We start from the raw sequence: 18,366 nt of genomic DNA on the forward strand, positions 1-18,366 counted from the left end.
AGACTGAAACACAAATAAGCGAGTTACAAAAAAGATTTTAAAAAAATAAACAAAACAAATACATAGCAAAATATTAAATAATAAACAGGAATAATAAATGAGAAAAACATAGGGTAAGAAGCATTTTTAGCACAAACTAATGAGTAAATATAACTAATGAGAAAAAAAAATAAAACATGAAGCATGTTTAACATAAACAAATGATTTTAATAATCACGCCATAGTTATGTGTTAAGTGTTACATTAATGATACTATGAGCATGATAATTACATACTTTTATGCACAGTTTGTTGGGAATGACTGATAACTAATACCAACCTAGCAGGACACGATATCATGCTGTTTCTAGGAGTTGCATGATTTTAGTGGGGAATTCCCATGCAATGAACTGGCATTTTTTGTTATGGATTCTAACCAGGCGCCATGGATAATAGATACACTTAAAATCATTAGATTATGGTAAATTATTACGATGAAAATTATATACAAACAGTAATTAACATACCATAAGTATATGGTAAGATAGCGAACGAGTGTATTTACATGTTTTAGAGAATTTTTTGGTGAAGACTAAAAAAAATATAATAATTACCCGTTTATGTACTAAATGTTTAATCAAACACTGATTTTTTGAGTTTATTAAGTTGTATTTTATTGTTAAAAAAACACATAAAAATACATTTTGTGAATTGTCGTTCGCATAAAATACAACTTACATATTAGACTAAACAAATCTGTGTTTAATTTAACATTTAATACTTATATTAAAATGGAGTTCTACAAATTAAACGCCAAATGCATAAATGAATTACCCGTTATTTTTTTTATACTTTAACTTTTTTTCATATGTCCAGTATTGAACAAAGGTCTCCCTCTTGGACTACCACAGTTCTCTGTTGGACGCGACTCTCTTCCAGTGCAGGCCCGCCACTTTCTTAATGTCATCGGACCATCTTGTCTGGGGCCTACCCACGCTTCTGCGTCCTGTTCTAGGCTTCCAGTCAAGCACCTTCTTCGTTCATCCATCTTCAGACATACGTGTCACATGACCTGCCCAGTTCCACTTTTGTTCTGCGATACTCTGAGCCACGTCTGTTAGCTTGGTCTTTCCCTTATCCAAAAATTAGTTTTTGGGTCCCTAAAGGATATGTTTAGCATCCGTCTATATACAAGGCATCCAGATAAATTATAAGAAATTCCTATAATACATACCAGCATTAATTCTTACTATGTACATCTACGGCTATATTTGTACACCTATTTGTACATAGAAGGAAGACCGACAGAGGAAGACCGAGAAAAACATGGCACGATCAGGTATGCCAAATACTTGAAAGTGGTCGGCGGGTATGTATAAGGAGATGCATGAACGTGGAAGAGGCGAAGAATGTTTGCTTAGACAGAGTGGTGTGGCGTTCTTTTGTCTCTGCCTACCCCTGCAGGGAAGCGGCGTGATGGTTAGTTAGTTTTATTTGTACGATTTCTAATACATTAGGTTTAGTTATTTTAAACAAACTGAAGAAAAAAAGACAGTTATTTGATCCTCTGTAAAAAATCTCAGTTTTTGCCATAAGTTCATGAATTTTTACTTCATTGTGTGGTCATCGTTTCATCTCAACATTATTTATAATAAATATGAAATATTCTACTAATATTTATATTTATTTATTTTTTTAAAAGAGAGAAAAAGTTGTGTTTTTATTATTTACAAAAAAAATCAATTTCAGACCATTTCTGTGAGCCTAAGCGGATCATTACTAGAAATAGGTATCAAATTGTGATAGAGTGGGTTCGAACCGAGAAACTCTGACTCAAGAGTCCGCGATCACACGGGATCACAACTCGACACATGATGAAATAAAAACATACAAAAATAGATGGGGCAAAATGAAACCGAAACAAAGCAATATTATTGCAGACACAATACTGAAATATGAAGGTCATGTGGTATTTATTTTGACAAATGGTGAGTGTGTTGCTAATCAAATGCCTGAATCAAATATAACATCTGCGTTGTTTGCTTTATCAACACGTCTAGGAATTACTTTGATAACCATTTATGGATGTTCATTGAAAAGCTGATAATTGGGAATATAGCCGTGATACACAGTTATCTCGGAGCCACCAGGCGCCCGACCAATTAGGGTATTATCATTATCACAATCAGTCATACTCAATTCTTCGAAATGCCCAAATCTTTGTTTATTTTGTAGTAAGCTTCATACAAGAAAAAACATGTTTTTGAATAAAACAGCATAGAAAGATATATATTACAGTAGGTACGTATAACCGGTATTTATTTCACTGATATATCGCTCACTCCTTTCAAGAACGTCATAAATCAAAAATCGTGAATTTTCAGTTGTGCATGTTTTCAGAATGCCCAGAAAATGTACTATATCCCAGCAAAAGAGGCATATTTTTAATTGAATATTTACCCGCTACAGGGCAGAAAGTGTTGTTTTTGCATTTTGAAGAAAAGGTGTTGTTTAAGTATTTTTTAAAATAAACAAACTATTTTTCAAATGGAGAAAAAACCTTCAGGTTTTACCTAAAAAGATCTATTGCACAGTAAAAAGTTCAGTAAGTGGCTTGATATTTATTTTTAATACATTGTATTATATTTATAAACTTTAAAAACGTTCTCCTGAAAAATCAAGTTTTTTGATTTATGACGTTCTTGAAAGGAGTGAGCGATATGTATATTTATCTTCATCATCTAATTCTGCCTTGTGGCCAGTTTTTAAGAGGTATTAGCCTTCTGCGATGTTGATTCCCAGCTGTCAATCCATCTCTTTGCTGGTCTACCCGGGAGTCGCCTACCTTGGGATTGGCCGTAGGGGAGTCTGGATTGTTCCATTCTCCTCACATGCGCATACTATTGTCTTCTTCGTTGTCTCTGCCTCCTTCCGGCATCTTAGATCTCGCATATTCTCTTATCCTGGTGTTCCTTATTCTATCTAGTAGACTCTTGCCAGATATGCTCCTTAGAGTAAATTTATATACTTCTCCTACTACTTCTACGATCACGCCGTTTCTCAGCAGAAGTAGGCAGAAAGGATGGAACGACAAACTCTTATGTCCTGACATACACTCCTCGCATCCTTCAGATCCATACATCTAGTCATATATGCCCCCCGATTACGCAGACTTTTACGCCACCAGATTTTAAGTTCTGATAGTTCAGGTCATGCCAAGTCTTTTTTGGCCATCCTCGTTCTGCTCTCCTGTTCATATTTGCCAAATATACTTTCTTGGCCATTCTCTCGTTATACATTAGGTCCACATGTCCACACCATCTTAAAGAACTTTTCTTAATCTTTAATATGATTAAAATTATCGTTTTTTTTAGAAATTTAGTCTAATTTTGTGCTATACTGAAGGCTATGAGCAATACTGCTCTCTTTGGGAATGAGTGTTCTGATTAGCTTTTGTAATGTAGATTTTCTGACGCAACGGATGAAGGTCCTTTCACCTTTCTCTTAACAACGTCGATTATGGTTGATATCAATTTATCTCATTATCGACACTTGACATATTTAGTCTGGTGTTCGTATCAGTGTTCAAACAGCTGTCCACGAAGTTCCGTGATACTCGGAAGGCGTAAATTGCGTGTTACTTTTATAATGAAATAAATTCGTCATATTTGTGTACATTATAGTCACATGTTCCACCGCTATCATTTGCGATGTTAGCAGTTTAATCTGAGCCGATTTCAACATTATTTCATGTCATTTCCACGGAGGATAGAGATGCATTGCACGATAGGCAAGACCTGATCTTTTAACATGACACGCGCGCGCTTCATGGTTTTGTGGGGAGAGATGTTTTGCACGGATTATGGTGCTCTCCAAACCTCCACTTGTTTTTCTTCAGAAGATACGTTTATTTATTTATTTATTGAACGGCTAAAGCCTTTAACATAATACATATCGCTCACTCCTTTCAAGAACGTCATAAATCAAAAAACTTGATTTTTCAGGAGAACGTTTTTAAAGTATGAAAATATAACACAATGTATTGAAAATAAATACTAAGCCACTTATTGAACTTTTTACTGTGCAACAGATTGTTTAGGCAAAACCTGAAGGTTTTTTCTGCATTTGAAAAATATATAGTATATTTAAAAAAATAATTAAACACTACCTTTTATTCAAAATGCAAAAACAACACTTTCTGCCCTGTAGCGGGTAAATATTAAGTTAAAAATATGCCGCTTTTGCTGGGATATAGTACATTTTCTGGGCATCCCGAAAACATGCGTAACTGAAAATTGACGATTTTTGATTTATGACGTTCTTGAAAGGAGTGAGCGATATATACAGTTTCTAATAAAAGAATACACTAATGGAGAAACAAAAAGTCTTAAACATAAAATAATAATTATAAGCTTAAATAATAAAAATGGTATTTTCTGGCGTTTCTCATGTGTGTGATTATAATCCAGGATTTGGACCTCACATACTAATATAAGAGTTTCTGCTTAGTAAAAAGCTTCTTTACATCTCACCAATAGATGTCTCTAGTGAAGTTCTAGTGATTCAAGAACAAGGTTTCTAAATTGGTTCATATATAAAGAACTTCCAAGAATTTGAGTAGTGTGGTTGTCAATAATGGGTAGAATTGGTGAATGTTACACGTGTGTAAAGTGATCACTTAAACCAGCCGATGACGGTCGTCAGCCCCGTAAATGCCCAGACTTCCATATTCTTCTTCATCTTTGATGAGATGTCAAAAAATAATATAAAATAATAATAAAATAACAAATAGTAAGCACTGGTAAATAAAACTCTCCTTCACACACTATCAGCGAGCAGCGAGAGAGAGTGAAACACAGCGTTTAAATTTATCCATTATAACATGGAAAAGAAATGCTGAGAAAGAACAGACATCAAGGTGGATAACAATATATTAAATAAATCTATAATATCAGAAGCCGCGAAATCGGAGAGAACATGGCTTAGTTTGGATTATGTACAAATACTGCGAATACAGATAAAGGGATTTATAATGGGATTGAAATTAAATTAGATAATTCCTTACTTGATCCACAATTTATTTTACAATATTAAATAATGTTTACTTTATTTTGTCTAATAATAATAATGATAAATGTGAATAATTTATTACATACATAGCGCCATTTTCGTAAACTACTACCTCAAGGGCGCTCTTAATACAAGATTTTATGTTCTATTTTAGTTAATTATGTCATGTTTAAAAAAAATCCAACAACTCGTCGTACCTTTTTGACGTGAATTTCTCCGCTGACCCAAAAAATTGACACCGTTCTTGAATTTTTGGTGTAGTAACATTTTGTAACAACTTTCATCGTTATATTTTATTTAGGTACCTACTTTCACTCTCGACCATGTCCTCCAAATCCAAATATTACTACATATAACGATAACTGTTCGATAAAAATTTTAAATTCCTACAACCAATAGTAAAGCTACAGGGGATAGGGATTTTCGTTACAAGGTCAAATTTTATCGGATTTTGCTTAAATCGCGAAAATAGTCTCTTCCGTGACGTATTTAAAAAATTATATATTGGAAGCATTCCATATTTTTAAATTAAGCATCATATTCAATGTGTTCAATAAGATATAAAAAAATACAAATGAAATGCAAAAATAATTTGGAGATGCCGGGGATCGAACCCGGGGCCTTTCACATGCAAAGCGAACGCTCTACCACTGAGCTACATCCCCATGTAGACAAAGTGTCTGGATTACAGCATATAAAAATTCATACAATTTATTAATTAGACAAATTTATAAGAAAACTGATTACTAATTGAAATGTATATTTTTTAATATTGTGGCTCTTTACGAATATGCGTGCTTCCAATCATCACTCTGGAAAATCTTTCTTCAATGGATTACACGGATAAACACAAATATATACAACAACAAAAAACAAAGTCTATGATTTTAGTCCTTTTCAGAAACTAAGTAGTTGTCCTTGGAAAATAAAATTCATCAAAAAGAACTCTTCGTCAGGGGACACCCGGGTTTGAACCGGGGACCTCTCGATCTGCAGTCGAATGCTCTACCACTGAGCTATATCCCCACACGGTCAAACTGTCAAATTTAAGATATATAAAATATGGCCCGTATAAATAGAAATACATACACATACGAAGTTTTAAAGTAGGCAGAGATAATAGAATGCCACACCACTCTGTCTTTCAAACATTCTTCGCCTCTTCCACGTTCATGCATATCCTCATACATACCCGCCGATTATACGACTCCTAACTTGACCACTTTCAAGTATACCTGGTTTGCATACCTGATCGTGCCTTGTTTTTCCCGGTATTCCTTTGCTCGCCAATTACATTCGCCTCATAAATTTGTTTTACCGTTCTTTCCTCACTCATTCGTTCTACATGTCCAAACCATCTCACAACACACTTTTCTTAATTTTATCGATAATGCTTATAGAATAGCTTCATAGAATTTAAAACATAAAATGACAAAAAAGAATCGCCCCCGGGTGGACTCGAACCACCAACCTTTCGGTTAACAGCCGAACGCGCTAGCCGATTGCGCCACGAAGGCTTGTGCCCAGTGCAACAAAAATACTATTTATGTAGTAAATGCGTAAAATTGTGTGTATGAAATAATTAAAAAATACATGAGGAATCTTTTCAACCGAAATACAAAATATGATGGTCCTCCAAATATAGAAACATAAACACAACCAAGATTAAAAAATCCAATTATAATTCCTCGAAAATTCCATTACTTGACCTTCAACATGTCTATCCGTACTTTTAAATTATTTTACATGATGATAATAAATATGTATGGTCAATATTTACTTAGAAAGTTTTCGTGAGAAATCTCCTCGATGGCGCTTTACAGTAATGATTTGGAATTTTTCGTTCTTACAAATTGATATTTACATGTAGATAGTTATATGTAGGTATGTATATAGGTAGATAGGGTTGAATGACGATATTCGTGAATATGGAAGAAGCGATGATTGTTTGCAAAGACAGATTGGTGTTCCGTTCTATTCTTCTATTCTATATCATAGATTACATACAAAACTATAAATGGACGTCCATGTTACTATTTTTAATAAATACTTTTGATAATTTCCACGTTTTTAATTGCGTAGTCCGCCTGACGAGTTTTCAGGGTTAAAAGTGAAGGAAAGAAACATTAATGCGATGTGTGAATGTTTTTCTTTTTACTAATTTATCAAATCTTGGTTCTTCGAGACACGAGTTGATTACGGCGATAGATACTTATGAGAATGTTTTGCACATTTACATTTTGTTAGGTAGAAATCAAGGTACGATTTATGCAACACTTGTCATGTTCCTCCTTAGGTTCAACATAAGTTTCATTACCTATTCCTGCTTATGAGTGGCCTTTATGTTTAAAGTGACTATAATTTCATGTAATTCTAGGTGAAAACATTCGCATACATTTACAAAAAATATTTGAGTTTTATAAAAACGAAAAAAAAATATTTTGCAAAAAGTTTGTGTCAGAAGTGGGATTCGAACCCACGCCCTCAGAGAGGACCAGAAGAGCTCGCCCCGTTATTACGGGTAAGGTAAACCTTGAGTCTGGCGCCTTAGACCGCTCGGCCATCCTGACAAGTGAGAGGCACAACGAAATTAATGTATTTAAAACACAGCAATGATAAAATAAGTAAAAACTCTAATTGATATTCAAAAACTATTGTATAATACGCATAAATTAAATTGCCCCGTTTTTCGAGAGTAAATTTTATGAAGAAATATAAAATATAATGAATGAGATGCAATTTTTTATTGAGTTTCGTAGTTTATAGTGACATCTATGTTAAATTACAAGGATTAACGTGTTAAACCATAATTTAAAAATAAAATTCAATAAATGTCAATACTATTTTTAGTATTGTGAAAAACCGCTAGATGCCAGTATTATTAATTAAAATATTGTTTTCCAAAAATTAGACTTTTCAAGTAAAAAAAATACCCAAATTACAATTATTTTTCGTATTTAATGGTTTATTTATTTATATCAAACATTCAGGTGAACTTTCTTATGATAAAAGTGAAATCAAATGTTTAATACGGATAAGGAAAATTAGGAATAAAAATATAAGGCAGGTAGAACGATTATTTGGAATGTATGTATTAATCGAAAATTACTAGTAGAGAAAAGTTGCGTTGTAGAAATTTCAAAAGATTTTATTACAAAAGCGCCAAAACCATCATCCGTTCTAGGAATTAGCCTTTGGCGATAGTAATAATTTATTTATTTATTAGACTAGTTATATTGCGCCGTTTTTGTGAGAAATCATCAAGGGCGCTATATGAATAACAATATAAAAGTATACATAGAAGCGTAAAATGTTAGTGAATTTTATAGACGAAAGGATACTCCTTTCGTATTCTTTATGGTACATTAATATTTATTTGATTACGTAGGCCAGGGGTTGACAACTTCTTGGACCAAAAGAGCCAAACTTGAATATCAAAACGGTTTTAAAATTTTTGGGGAGCCAATTTTAAATTTACAATAATTAAATTTAATTAATTGAATGTTTAAAGTAACCAACAAGTCTTTTTTAGGTAACAAATTTTTAATCAGATATACTTTTATCGATTATAGATATATAAATTATCGCAAGCATGATTTTGATAACGCCTTTTTTATTAAAATAAATAGTTTTTTTAAAGTATCTCTGTTATTAAAAAATATTTAAAGGTATACCTTTTAATATTCAACGATTCATGTATTTACTATGCATTCTTTAAGTAAAGAAGGCATAATGTAACCAAAGAACGTATTCAAAAGTTCTGATTTATTTTAATGCACAGAATATTTTTTTTTTAAAAACTGTAAAAAGTCATTTTGAATTTAACAAAGAAAGAGCGACACAAATTGCAGAGCACATGTGGCTCGCGAGTGACACGTTGCCGACCCCTAAAGTATGAGATGTATAAGAGTGCAACGTTTTTGCGATAGAGGACGCATTTTATAAGGGACATTTTTTTATGTACAGGACAACTTATGTTTTTGTCACTACCTAATGATTATAATTTGGTATTTAATTTAATTTTCTTCAATACAGCATAGACCTTTTTACTGGGAGCAGCATGACTCGTCAGTATTAGCGTTGGAACATAGATAAATAAAATAGGCAAGTACCTACTTCACCTCAAGTAGGTAGGTACTTAGTTCGTTAGGAACAACACAGGTGTAGATTTCACACTGGTTTGTTGTTTCGTCACCAATACTATCTACTGTTATTAATTTGACTGTGATTCTTTAAGAGTAAATACAAGTGTTATATCGCTCACTCCTTTCAAGAACGTCATAAATAAAAAATCGACAATTTTTAGTTGTGCATGTTTTTGGAATACCCAGAAAATGTACTATATCCCAGCAAAAAGGGCATATTTTTAACTCAATATTTACCCGCTACAGGGCAGAAAGTGTTGTTTTTGCATTTTGAAGAAAAGGTATTGTTTAATTATTTTAAAAAAATATTTTAAATATTTTTCAAATGGAGAATAAACCTTCAGGTTTTACCTAAAAAGATCTGATGCACAGTAAAAAGTTCAATAAGTGGCTTGATATTTATTTTAAATACATCGTTTTTTATATTTAAACTTTTAAAACGTTCTCCTGAAAAATCAAGTTTTTTGATTTATGACGTTCTTGAAAGGAGTGAGCGATATAAAAGCTTATATCGTGGGTATACTGGCAAAAAACATCGACATGAAAATATGCAATTTTGACTTTATAATGCAAATTATGAAGTTTTCAACGTTCTATAAACTGGCAAAATACACTATTTATAGATTGAAATGTCATGTTTATGTGGTTGTACAAATAAATTCAAATTTAAGTTTAATGGCGGGTATTTTATTTAGGCGAAAAGCTTTAAATAAATGGGATTTTAGAGTTAACATTGGACCATAGACATCAACATATAGAGCCGCCAATAATTTAGCAATGTTACCAATATTAAAATAAGTCCATCTTTTCTGCGATGTCATTCATAACCAACTTACGAAAACAACGTATTTACGAAGGCGAATTTTCCAAAAGAAAATTATGAATGAAAATATTGATTATATCGGCTGTTATAAACACAAAACGAGTCAAATACAATCCTTTATAGGTTGAGTATGTTAAATTAGATATTCCTCCCGTCTGACAATGATCCATTGAAAAAATGTTGTAATTTTTAACTTTTTTATGTAAAACAAACTTTATATTAAAAAGGTAATTGATTTAAAAGTTTGATAGAAAGTTAACGTTTGTAACGACTTACAAATAATTACTGTAATTTTATAATAAATAATTGATTCCAGATAATGTTTTAATATTCGTGTCTAAGAGAGTCCTACTTTTGAATCGTGTCGCGTATTACCTATTTTAGCTATTAACGTATTATTATTTATTGTAGGTACAGAACCTCATTTCTACACGACCAACGTATAATGTTTGATCTAAGAAACCGCGAAAATTAAGTTTTCAAGATACTTGTATTACTAATACCGATTCGAGGTACTTATACTTTTAATATAATTTTTTGACATCTCACCATAGATGAAGAAGAATATGGAGGTCTGGGCATTTACGGAGCTGACGACCGTCATAGGCTGGTTTAAGTGATCACTTTACACACGCGTAACATTCACCAATTCTACCCATTATTGACAACCACACTTCTCAAATTCTTGGAAGTTCTACATATATTTATGAACCAATTTTGAAACGTTGTTCTTGAATCACTAGAACTTCACTAGAGACGTCTATTGGTGAGAATTCTGCTCAATAAAAAAAGAAGTTTTTTTTATTGAGCAGAAACTCTTATCATCAGTATGTGAGGTCCGAATCCTGGATTATAATCACATACTTGAGAAACGTCAGAAAATATCATTTTCATTTTTATTATTTTAGCTTATAATTTGACCACATAATTTATTTACAACATTTTGAGTTTGTCCAAATACTTTTTCACAAACCTGGAATATATATATATATATATATATATATATATATATATATATATATATATATATATATATATATATATATGTATATATTTAATTATATATATATATATATATATATATATATATATATATATATATATATATATATATATATATATATATATATATATATATATATATATATATAATTGGAGATAATCCAGATTTGTGAACACTCAAAATGTTGTACCTATACTTTGTTTTTATAGTAATTAAAAGGTAAGGTAGTGGTTTCTTGTTTTTGTAGAATCCCTTAATTTGGCATTTTTGTGAGTCTAGATTTTTATTGCACCAATCTGGAAGTCTTTCCAGATTTCTTTCTAGTATGTAACTGTAATGTGACGAATTGTTTTGAAAATCTATTGTATTGTATAAAATCTATTGCATGATAGTGATGATTATTGTAAGTGATGATTTTTATCAGTGTATTCTTAATTGCTTTTGTACATATCTTTGTTTATATTGTTAAAAGCATTAACCGTAAATAAAATAAAATAAATAAATAGTACTTGAAAACGTCAGTATTAGAACTACATATAGCTTTTTTAATCAGCCAAATTTCATCAGACAAATAATCCAAACTCTTTTTTTATATCGTCATCATCATCTTCTTCTTCTTCTTTAGCCTTCTGTCCTTCTCTGTTGGATATAGGTCTCTTCTGTATCCTTTGGTCGGTTGCTGTTTGAAGCCAGTTGCTTATTATGTAATATGTATTTATAAATTATGAAGTGGATTTTTGGTTCTTATAGCTATGAACATATTTTATTCTAATCTCTGTTGGGAACAGGAAGGATAAAGTAGTGTGGGCCAGTCAGGAACTTTTCAGCATTTGCTCATTGCTGGGAGGAAACCACGTAAAACTTCTCAGGAGAAGCCGGACTGTCAACTGTCGTCAGCAGGCCTTCCGTTCCACTAGAAGAGGGTTCTGCATTTTGTGTCCTAGCTTGGTTTATGTTACCAATGTCCTTCACTATTTTTATCATGTATGATACCACCTTTCGTAAGAGTTTCTTATGAACAAGCACGGATCCGATGTCGGATTGGTCCACACCCAGGATTACTTCAATTAGCCATTATACTTAACTCTTTTATTACAAAGCAAAGCTCTTTTTTTTACAGACGGGATATAAAAAAATCATGAGAAAAATGCGCGAGGAAATCAGGAAAACGCAGAAAAATCATACGGTTTTTGCATTTTTGTATCTTGTTTCAATGAATTTAAAATAAAAGATCCGGGTCATATTTGACTCACTTTGGTATTACGTAAAATTCACCTAATTTCGGTTGAATTCTCATAAACGTTGTTCCTAAACTACCAGCGATAATTAAGTTTTCACAATATGTTCATAAAGACGCCCACTTTGTACCAGAAATGTTTACGATACGTTTGTGTTTGTGGAAGTCGAATGCATTGAAATACCCATTGTTCGGTGCGTGGTTATATACATACCTTTGTGGGAAAACGTTATGGTAATGATTATTTGTGTTTTCCTCAGAAAAATGAAAAGTGCTTTTTATCTCAAAGGGTCCCATAAAAATGAAAGTGAAATAGAAATGAAAAACGAGATCTTATTTTAATTGTGTGGTTGTTTCTTTCTTACACAAAGTGGTTAGAAAATAATGTTTAATGCGCATCTAAACGATGGAGGTGTGCGATTAGTCACAAAAAGATTTTATCTTTGTATGTAATGGAGAAATGTTGATGTAACAATTTTAACCCTACATAACTAAACTATCCGAAGAGCGACGTTGTTACTAAACATTTGTAAAAATTAAAAATCAATAAGATAATCAAAAACTATAGATTAGAAAGTGTAAACGGTCAAGATAACACTGCGTTTATATGAACCAGTGCCCTATGCACCACTGGGGTGCGGATAAGGGTTTTATTATTATTATAGATTATATATGTAAATCATTATTTGGGTTTGATAGATAATGTAAGTTTATAAAACATGCAATTTGAAGTGAAAATCCTGTTAGCAAATAAATTCATGTAAAAAATCACTATCCTAATTGAAATCTGTCGTAAGGAAGATATGACATGTTTGTCGAGATTGTCGTCTTTTGTTGCGTTAAAAATAATTAATTTAAAAATAAATTTGCCAATCACCTAATAGAAAATAATCACTCGTTTGATACAAATAAAGGTTTAAATAAATTACTCACATGCAATGGAGGACGTAAATTAGATTACTTAGAAATATTAGAAATTAAAAAGGCAATTAATAATCATTTATTACTAATAAATACACAAGAAAATGATTTTTCTAAAAGTCCGTTATTAAATATGTTTCCAATCACTCAACATCCCTGATCCCTTTTGACTACAAAATAAACCCAAATCTACCCAAGCTCCTTTGCCTAAACGTCAAAATATTTTGAATTTTGTTATGTAGATAGTGTTTTAGTATTAATCAGTCTTGATAAAGAAGCGGTTAGCTTCGAAACCAGTATACATTATAATTAAGTTATAATTACATTTTGAATGTGTCCAAATACTTGTTCATAAATCTGGATTATCTCCAATTACATAAGTCCGGGCATTTACGGGGCTGACGACCTTCATAGGCAAATAAAAGAGTTTCTGCTCAATAAAAAGCTTCTTTTCATCTCACCAATAGATGTCTCTAGTGAAGTTCTAGTGATTCAAGAACAATGTTTCAAAATTGGTTCATATATATAGAACTTCCAAGAATTATAATAATGGGTAGAATTGTGAATGATACACGTGTGTAAAGTGATCACTTGGACCAGCCTAAAACGGTCGTCAGCCCCGTATGCCCAGACTTCCATATTCTTCTTCATCTTTGATGAGATGTTAAAAATAATCGTTAAACATATTTCAAGAATGCCTAATACTGTACCTACGTTCAAATACATATACGCATAGTTGATTTATTTGAAGCATCCTTCAAGATTTCACAACAAGCCTGTCATGTTTTAAGATAATATACCCAAATTAAATATCACATTCGAGCCTAAAGACCTGCGCGACCCTGAACGAACAAACATTGTGGTATCGAAATACCTTAAATAATTGCTTTGCAGAAGATATATATAATCATCATACTTTATTTTACTTCAAAGATTTAAAATAAACATAAGTTTCATAACCTTGAACTGACCGTTTAAATTTAAAATACGTTTATAGATGAAAGGAAATAAAAAGGTCTTAAAATAGTATCTGTATTGTATTTTGTGGAATGTACATAAAATTAATATTATGTATTGTCTCTAAAAACAAATTGGACATAGTTACTTCTTTGGTCGGAGCGTTGGCTTGCTTAATAATCCTAGATTACGGGACATTCGTAAAATTTACGACGGACATCCAATCTTTTTTTAAATTTCCTTAGTTGGCTTATATTACATTTACAACATTTTGAGTGTCCAAATACTTGTTCAGAAACCTGGAGTTATTTTTTATATTATTTTCTGACATCTCAACATATATGTAGAAGAATATGAAAGTCTGTTTTTTTTTTACAGTATCCAAAACATTTCTTTTTAAGCTACACCAGGAGCGGTGAAGTTGATGGAGAGTGTGGACTTCTGCTGTGACGCGGTCCAAACACCTAGAGAACTCTGTACTTCTTGCCAAAAGTAAAGTTAAGTACTTCACATCCATACATCTAGGGATACATGTCCTACGATTACAGACTTTTTACACCACCAGATTTTAGGTTCTGATTGAGCTGACCGTGCCAAGTCTTTTTCGGTTGTTCTCGTTCTGTTTTCCCGCTCACAGTCGCCAAATTTATTTTCTTAGTCATTCTCTCGCTATCCATTCGCTCCACATGTCCATACCACCGTAAAGAACTCTTCCTAATATTTTCAATTATTCCTTGTTCAGCCTTACATTCCTTTCTTATATCTTCGTTTTTAATTCTGTCATACAATGATTTTTCCACACATTCGTCTGAGGGAGCGCATTTCAACAGCGTTCACTCTGCTTTCATCCTTCCTTTGCCAGTTCCATGCTTCGCTTCCATACATAAGTGTCGGTACCAGCACGCCGTTGTGAACCGCCAACTTGGCTTCCATGGACATATTTTTATTTGCAATCACTCTGTTTAAAGCACCAATATTCCCTGCATTCACTCTTCTCTCAATATCTTTATACACTTTTCTATCGCTTGTGAACATGCTTCCTAGATATAAAAATTCTTGCACCTGTTCCAGGGATTCATTGTGTACGATAATCTTGCATTCTGTCATATCTTTCTCTCTTTCAAACACCATGACATCTGACTTACTTTCATTCATTGCCAGATCATTTTCCATACATACGTCATCAAAAGTAAAGTAACATATTCAGTAAAACACGACATCTGACACCGTGTTTTTAAAATGCCAATTTCGTTTTATTTTTTGACATCTCATCAAAGATGAAGAAGAATATGGAAGTCTGGGCATTTACGGGGCTGACGACCGTCATAGGCTGGTTTAAGTGATCACTTTACACACGTGTAACATTCACCAATTCTACCCATTATTGATAACCACACTACTCAAGTTCTTGGAAGTTCTATATATATGAACCAATTTAGAAACCTTGTTCTTGAATCACTAGAACTTCACTAGAGACATCTATTGGTGAGATGTAAAGAAGCTTTTTATCAAGCAGAAACTCTTATATTAAAAAATAACTCCTGTAATTGGAGATAATCCAGATTTTGTGAACAAGTATTTGGACACACTCAAAATTTTGCCAATTTCGTTATTAATTTATGTGCGAGTATACACGATGTTTGACTGTTAGTTGCAAAATGTTTAGCACACATCATTGCTTTTTGGTATTCTGTTGGCGCAGAGTGAAGAGCGCTCGCGATGAAGAATGAATGACAATTGGATTGAGATCGGAGATAGACCAATTCACTTACAGCCCACGTTTTTGAACTCGATAACGCCAGAAATGCGAACCGTTCGACCTCTGTCAATGAGAACAGACATCCTTCTACATACCTCCAAGGTGTCACATATTGTTTTATTAGCTTCAAAAGGACGCTATTGAAAATTATTTGTCTCTAAAATTGGTGCCATTTCTTTTACTCAAAATATTTTTTAAATTAAAAATCCAATACTATACTTGAGTAGTCCACTAACAATCTATGTTATATTTAAAATAAGGTTTTTTATTGTTTGGTAATATGTATAACTAAAATTAAGCACGGTTATTGGATTGAATTCTACTTTTATTTACATATATATGATAATAATAATAACTTATTAAGACACGGTGTTTGATAATATATTAATAAGTCAAAACGCGTCACATATCGCTCACTCCTTTCAAGAACGTCATAAATCAAAAACTGTCAATTTTCAGTTATGCATGTTTTCGTAATGCCCAGAAAATGTACTATATTCCAGCAAAAGAGGCATATTTTTAACTTAATATTTACCCGCTACAGGGCAGAAAGTGTTGTTTTTGCATTTTGAAAAAAAGGTATTGTTTAATATTTTTTTAAAATAAACTAGTTATTTTTGAAATGGAGAAAAAACCTTCAGGTTTAACTTGAAAATATCTGTTGCATAGTGAAAAGTTCAATAAGTTGCTTGATATTTAAATTATTTCGAGAGATAAAAATACTTTGTATTCTGATCCACTCACATTTTTATTTTTCCAACTAGTTTCGGCAACAACCTGTTGCCCTCTTCAGGGTTACATTTATTACAGGGTTACATTTGAAGAGGGCAACAGGTTGTTGCCGAAACTAGTTGGAAAAATAAAAATGTGAGTGGATCAGAATACAAAGTATTTTTATTTCTCGAAATAATTTATCAAGATGATCCACAAAGTTAATGCTTTCAATATTCAAAACATGCTTGATATTTATTTTTAATAAATTGTATTATATTTTTAAGCTTTAAAAACGTTCTCCTGAAAAATTAAGTTTTTTGATTTATGACGTTCTTGAAAGGAGTGAGCGATATTATCTAAAAAAAACTAATTTTAAACAAAACGTGGTTTGCAAGTGGACTACTCACTTGTGGGGGTGAAGTTGTATGACGATGTGGTTTTTTAATCGTTTTTCCCATATAAATGTATTTTATATATTAAATATTAACTCAACTACTTTTAACTATTATCAACTACTAAGTCAACTAAATTGAATTTATTATTTAAAACCCATTAAAATAAAATTCGTGAAAATTGTTTCGCCCTGTTATGGCATTATTAAACTACTGACCGTAGATAAGTTACAGCACCTGTCAAAAACCACACTGTCCGTAATGAGTAATGTTCAGTATTGCGTGTGTTGCTGTTACGTCCAACAGATGGCGCTGCCATAGCGGAAAAATATGTTTAAAAAAAAAACATTTTTTATCTGTCAGGTAAAAACACATATCACGGGTGTATATATACACCCGTGAATTATAAGAACATGCAAATCACTTTGGGATATTTAAGATTTAAACAAAAGAACATTTACTTTTTTGCTTATATTGAAGAGAGTATAAAAATACCTAAACCATTTACCTCTTGGGTACATTTCTGCGTAGAACACTACATGACATCTGTGTAACAATAATATTATGAAGTATTTACACGCTTTTGAATATGTTAACTTATTGCAATAACGTGGAAACGTTTTCTACTTCGTTTTTGCAGTAAGGAGTATGATGTGAGGAAAGTACGCAAAAGAAGCATTCAATGTTTATATTATGTTATTCCTTATCTACATAGTTACATCACATTTGCTAATCATTGTATTATAATAGAAAATAATTAATTAATTGCTTTAGAAACAATGAAATCAACGAACAGCAGAAAACAATAGAACTTCTTGTAGGAAAAGGGCTAATTTCTTAAGATTTATACATTACTTCCTGTATTTAAATGCAAGAAAAGTCAAAATACAACATTCAAAACACATATCACTCACTCAACAATGTCATATATCAATAAACTTGATTTTTCAGGAGATCGTTTTCAAAGTTTAAAAATATAATAAAATGTATTAAAAATAAATATCATGTCACTTATTGAACATTTTACTGTACAACAGATCTTTTTAGGTAAAACCTGACTGTTTTTTCTCCATTTGAAAAATATTTAGTATATTTAAAAAAAAAAAAAACAATTAAACAATACCTTTTCTTCAAAATGCAAAAACATTATTATTATTTTATTTAAATAATTAATTATAATTAATTAAAGTGCGTTATTTTCCGGTTTAAAATCGTTAATTTTTTATTGAGTAGTGACTACCCAACACCAGGACGCGCATTTTTATTTTACCATCGGAAGGGAAAAGTTTAAAATACAACTTAGTAGACTCAAAAAGTCTGTGTTTGATTTAAAAATTAATATAATATATAAATGGATATTACTACT

General features: G+C 31.8%; 4 non-coding genes across 4 annotated transcripts; all 4 read right to left on the reverse strand.

The window, feature by feature from the left end:
• Positions 1 to 5,642: 5,642 nt before the first annotated feature.
• TRNAA-UGC (transfer RNA alanine (anticodon UGC)) lies at positions 5,643 to 5,714 on the reverse strand. The gene has a single exon. It is a non-coding gene; the product is annotated as a tRNA-Ala (tRNA).
• A 289-nt stretch (positions 5,715 to 6,003) lies between these two features.
• TRNAC-GCA (transfer RNA cysteine (anticodon GCA)) lies at positions 6,004 to 6,075 on the reverse strand. The gene has a single exon. It is a non-coding gene; the product is annotated as a tRNA-Cys (tRNA).
• A 417-nt stretch (positions 6,076 to 6,492) lies between these two features.
• TRNAN-GUU (transfer RNA asparagine (anticodon GUU)) lies at positions 6,493 to 6,566 on the reverse strand. Its single transcript has one exon. It is a non-coding gene; the product is annotated as a tRNA-Asn (tRNA).
• Positions 6,567 to 7,504: 938 nt separating this feature from the next.
• On the reverse strand, positions 7,505 to 7,619 carry TRNAL-CAA (transfer RNA leucine (anticodon CAA)). Its single transcript has 2 exons — positions 7,582 to 7,619; positions 7,505 to 7,549 (listed from the first exon to the last, which is right to left on the reverse strand). It is a non-coding gene; the product is annotated as a tRNA-Leu (tRNA).
• Between the last annotated feature and the right edge of the window lie 10,747 nt (positions 7,620 to 18,366).

This window comes from Brachycentrus maculatus, unplaced genomic scaffold, assembly GCF_059751285.1.
Source record: "Brachycentrus maculatus isolate JH-2025_06_01 unplaced genomic scaffold, ASM5975128v1 h1tg000222l, whole genome shotgun sequence".
Taxonomy (NCBI): Eukaryota; Metazoa; Arthropoda; class Insecta; order Trichoptera; family Brachycentridae; genus Brachycentrus; species Brachycentrus maculatus.